Below are 5,145 nucleotides of genomic sequence, written 5' to 3' on the forward strand. Positions count from 1 at the left end.
CACTGATGGAGTGCTCATAAAAGGGGCAGTGACGGAGGCGGCAGAGGAGTTTGGCATCAGTAGAAAGACTGTTTACAGGATGTGGAAGGCAGCAAAAGAGCAGATGCAAAGGGGGGAACCTGCACACATGGAAGTAAAAGTTAAAGGATATCAACATTCAGACAAGTTGGACCTAGATGAAGAAAAGGTTAGAAATTTATCCACACTTAAAAGATCTTCCATTAGAAAAATTGCAAGTAAATTGTCTGTAAGTAAGAGTACAGTTGGTTAGTGGATTAAGGAGGGTAAACTCAAGCCACATACAAATGCTATAAAACCTGCATTGACTGAAGTGAACAAGTTAGCTAGGTTGAAATGGTGTCTTAGTCAACTTCTACCTACCATATCTGCTGGTAGAGTTCAGTTTCAAAGCATGCACAATATAGTCCACATAGATGAAAAATGGTTCTTTATGACCAAGACAACAGACAAGTACTACCTATTGCTGGATAAAGATGAGCCATGTAGGGCATGCAAGTCAATGAGGTTTATCACCAAAGTGATGTTCATGTGTGCAGTATGTAGACCAGTATTTGGCCCGGATGGCCAGACCAAATTTGATGGAAAGTTGGGTATTTTTCCTTTCACTGAAGTGGTGCCAGCAAAAAGAAAATCAAAGAATAGGCCTAGAGGCACACTTGAGACTAAACCAATTCCAGCAGTCAATAAGGATGTGATGAGAGACTGCCTAGTCCACAAGGTATGCTACTTTTCCCAACCTATCAGATCTTACCTGTTTATATAAAGATCATCATCTAGGAATATTTACTTTTGGTTTACAGATTGTACCAGCTATTAAGGCCAAGTGGCCAGATTGGGCAAGCAAAGAAATTTTCATCCAGCAAGACAATGCCACACCCCACATAAATAGTGTGGATCCTGAATTTGAGGATGTAGCAAATTCAGATGGATTTAAAATCCAACTGATTTGTCAACCAGCCAATTCACCTGACACCAACATACTAGACCTTGGCTTTTTCCGGGCTATTCAAACACTGCAGCATGAGAAACCATGTTCTACTGTTGATGAATTGTTGGGAAATGTGTGTAGCTCTTATGAAGAGCTATCACCACAGACCCTAAACAAGGTTTTCCTCTCATTGCAGGCTTGCCTTACTCAAATTCTGATATTCAGGGGTGGGAACAACTACAAAGTCCCTCACATTAACAAAGACAGGTTGGAAAGAACAGAGGGGCTGCCTAATGCATTGGATGTGGATGAGAAGCTTGTGAGAGATGTGTTGGAGTACTTACAGCTACCAGAGAACAATGCAGGTGGTGCATATGACATTGGGCCTTTGTCTACTGCTTTTGGGTTCTAAATAGATAGGGGGATGCAATGATGTGTTTTGGAAATCAGGCCTTATATTTTTGGGTAGTAGGTGCTGATTTTTTTGTGTTTTGTATGTAGAAATAGTGCAAAGAACATGTAATGCACATATTCACTGATGTTTAATACCAAGCCCTCAGAAAAGCTTCATCATAGAGCAGGAATAGCCTCCAAACCTCTAAAGGGGTGGCTGAACATTGCATAATTCACCATATTGCATAGATACACAAATCAAGCACCACCAAATCAATCCACAAGGCAACACCAACAGAACCAAGCACCACCAAATCAAATCACAAGCAGCACCAAATTGAACATTGCATAATTCACCATATTGCATAGATACACAATTCAAGCACCACCAAATCAATCCACAAGGCAACACCAACAGAACCAAGCACCACCAAATCAAATCACAAGCATCACCAACATTACCATCAAAATAACCCCAACCAAGCCCTCAGAAAAGCTTCATCATGGGGCAGGAACAGCCTCCAAACCTCTAAAGGGGTGGCTAAATATTTATCAATCCACAAGACAACACCAACACATCCATCAAAGCAACCTCAATGCAGCAACATTACCCTCTGAAAATATTTCAGCATATGGCATTACACATCAAACAACAGATTTAATGCCTCCTAACCCAAATTGGGGGTGGCTAAACATTGCATACTTCACCATATTGCAGAGACAGACACAAATCAAGCACCACAAAATCATATCCACAAGGTAACACCAACATATCCATCAAAGCAACCTCAATGCAGCAACATTAACCTCAGAAAATATTTCATCATATGGAAGTACACATAAAACAACAGATTTAGTGCCTCCTAACCCAAATTGGGGGTGGCTCAAACACAAGACAACCATAGCCCATAAAAACCCCAAAGCAATCAAATCTAAGAACCTCCAAACCCTAGATAGAGGGTGGTTCTCAGTAAACTCACAAATTCAGAGAAGATCCGCCATGCCAGGCAAGAGCATCACCAAGAAGCTCTTGAACCACTCCTCCTCCTCTACTGGACGCCTCCTCCGTCGCTTGGTGGCCGGAGTTTCAGGGACTACAGTTGGGAACGGATCGAGCTCCGTCAATGGAGATTCAGGGACAATGGTGGAGACAGAATCGCTCTCCCACCAAGAGCCCAGCTTATAGTCTGGTGTGTCGGGCACTATCAACAAATCGGCGTCCAGATCCTCCAGATCTGGCGATTCTGAGGGAAGGTCCATGAATTCGGACTCCATCTCCACTGGGATATCATCCCATGATGTCTTCCAATAGATTTCCCGATTTGGGGAAATCGGAGGAATGGGTGAAAGGAGAGACGGCGTGGGTGGTTCCATTTGAGCGCCGGAGGAGGCGATTTGGGTGGGAGGAGGAGGAGGCGGCGATTTAGGGTTTTTGAGACAGAATCGGTAGTGAGAGATGAGAGAGAGAGAGGGTGAGGAATTGAATGTGAATCGAGAATAGAGGATGGGTGGGGAAAATTAATTGTTGAATTATTTTTGGGCATGCCATTTTTGTAATTTAAGTGAATGAGTAAGGGTATTTAATTTATCCAAATATGGAAAGGGCAACCGGGACTCCTATTCGCGGACGTCCGAAAATGGTAAAACGGGACTCTTATTCTGTAACAGCCCGACATTTCTAGGGTATAATAAATGCGGCGACTGCTACTTAGGCGAACTTAAATACAACAAGAACATAGACTAGGGTTTCATTTAAAGAGATTTGACCCTAGCATTTAATGAAGTATCAAGGCAAAAGTCAACGGCTAACTCACGAGAATCAAGACTTAATAGATTAGGCTCAAAAGTCAAAGGCTTAGCATAATTCCAACAAAACGCAATAATTCCCCTCATTCCAAAACAAAGAATTAAGTTCACCATAACCAAAAATAATAAGTTTTCCAAAAATATTCAGCGGAAGCATTTCAAGAGAAAGCGGAGCCATGTATGAAGACACGACTACACTTATAGTTTCAAACATCCATTTTATTCGAATCAATCTTCTCAACACCACCGACCGCCCATCGCCGCTCAACCTGCACATAGGGAAAACACATGCAGGGCTGAGTATTTTAAACATACTCAGTGGACTCATGCCAAAAATTTTATAGTTATGCCACCCTTACCATAGTGAACTCGAGGTTTTGCATTTATTTAAAGATAAGCATCGAGTATCACAAAAATATATAATAGACTGGCCAGTCAAACAATATCTCTCATTTTCTCATCATTTCCACAATCACAATCACAATCATTCCATAGTGCGACGAAAGTGTGGCCACACTTTTCGCCCACGAGACCGGCCGACTAGCAAGGACGGCTCCCGATCCCACCGTGTACACAGCCTGGTAGGGTTTGCGGCCCTACTCAGACCCGAATTCGTTTATATAGCCACTGTAGCCTAATGGAGCGTACTCACAATCTAGGCATCAGGCACTCACAATATCCAAAATAATTTGTAGGCATGGCATAACAGTTCAATCCACCCTTATTTCTCCAACATCATAAATTTGCACATAGAAGAGAGTTTAGAATAAAGCCCACCTCGATTTTCTTCGAGTTCAACAAAAAATGCACTTCTTCTTGATATCCCACCGGGAACGCGAACTATCACCTTTAGTTCATATTTTTCAAATAAGTCTCAAATCATGGATTTAAAATTATGCATGATCTCACGTTTCCCTTTTCCCTTCGATTATTTTCCAAAATCAACAATCAAAATCAAAGTACGATTATCCTATCGTTTTTATTCACACAACAACTCCAGATCTTTCATCAAATCGTGTCACGCATGAGTGTTCTTCCACACACAACACACGCACACACACCACGCATGTACACGCCTACCGAGGCGTGCACACACACACACACACGGTCACACTCACACATGCATCAAATTTCACCGATTAATTTCCCCCTTCACTCGATCTAAATGCATGTGGACTCAAGAACACCGATTAATCGGTAGAGGAAGAAAAGATTAATATTAGAAGTACATTTTCTTGCAAAAACAAACGGTAGAAATAAGTAGAATCTTGATTCTTCAATGAATTCTTGAATTGCAGCTTCAATTCTTCTCCAAAAGATGAAGAATTAATGGAGAAAGTAGAAGAAAAATTTGAGAGAGTGGGGAGAGAGATATGTCGAGATTGAGGGAGAGTGGGGAACGGTTTTTGGGGTCTAGGGTTTTGGTCTTCTCTCTTATTTATAGAGTACAAGATATAATATCTTTAATTAAATAAATTAAAGATTTAGGAGAGATTTAGGGGGTTAGGCGTTAAAATAGTTGAGAAATAGGGGGTTTTCGAATTTCAAGCTATTTTAATAGCTTTTGATTTAAATTTGAATATTTCACGGAGTAGAATAAAATATCACGGAGCAAGAATAAAATAAAAATACTCTCCAAATAAATAGGAAAAGTGGCGTGTAGTTTGCCTTTCACAAAAGGAATTTAATTTAAAAATCCTAATTTAATTAGGATATTGTAGGATCTCCTTAGATTTGGCAAGATATGCTAGGATATTTGAATTTATTTATGGAAGAGAATAAACAAGGGATCAAATAAAATAATAAAGTAATCCCTTCTCCCATAAAATAGGATTTTCGAAAAATCCCTCTAGACCAACATAGGGTTTTCGAAATTTTCATGAAATAAAGGAATAATCGGACTTTGGATTTAATTTGGATAATTATCCCAAGCAATAATTAAATCCAAGAAAAATAGGATTTCTTTCCCATAAATAGGAAAGGGTCGAAAATTTCCA

Source organism: Salvia hispanica, chromosome 6 (assembly GCF_023119035.1).
Source record: "Salvia hispanica cultivar TCC Black 2014 chromosome 6, UniMelb_Shisp_WGS_1.0, whole genome shotgun sequence".
Lineage (NCBI taxonomy): Eukaryota > Viridiplantae > Streptophyta > Magnoliopsida > Lamiales > Lamiaceae > Salvia > Salvia hispanica.